Source organism: Mastomys coucha, chromosome X, assembly GCF_008632895.1.
Source record: "Mastomys coucha isolate ucsf_1 chromosome X, UCSF_Mcou_1, whole genome shotgun sequence".
NCBI classification, from domain to species: Eukaryota; Metazoa; Chordata; class Mammalia; order Rodentia; family Muridae; genus Mastomys; species Mastomys coucha.
The window spans coordinates 122,223,837-122,224,241 of record NC_045030.1 but is presented as its reverse complement, the minus strand read 5'-3'; positions in this window follow the sequence as shown (position 1 = coordinate 122,224,241).

Sequence of the window (405 nt, the reverse complement as noted above, 5' to 3'; positions counted from 1 at the left end):
TCTTCTTCCACAAGGCCACACCTTCTAGTTCTTCCTTAACACTTCCTTTAATTAGAGACCATATATTAAAATATATGTTCCTATAGAGGCCATTGTAATTCAAACCATCAAATTTGAACCCCTGAATTCCTAGTCTCTTGATCACATGAAATGCTTTTAATAACTGTAGTCTTTCACAAACTCAACAGAATTACAGAAAGGAGACTTAAAGAAAGTAGTCAAAAATAGTGCATGAAAAAAGGGAAAATAAGAAACTTAACATTGAAGAAATCAAACAATAATTCTACCTTGTCTTCTCGAGATTTTGGTTTCTTGAAGGTACCATCTCTATAGTAATTCTTGTCTATAGGATTTAGTCTTTCCTCTTTTCTCTGCACAAACTCCTGGATGAAGAAAAGCTCAATT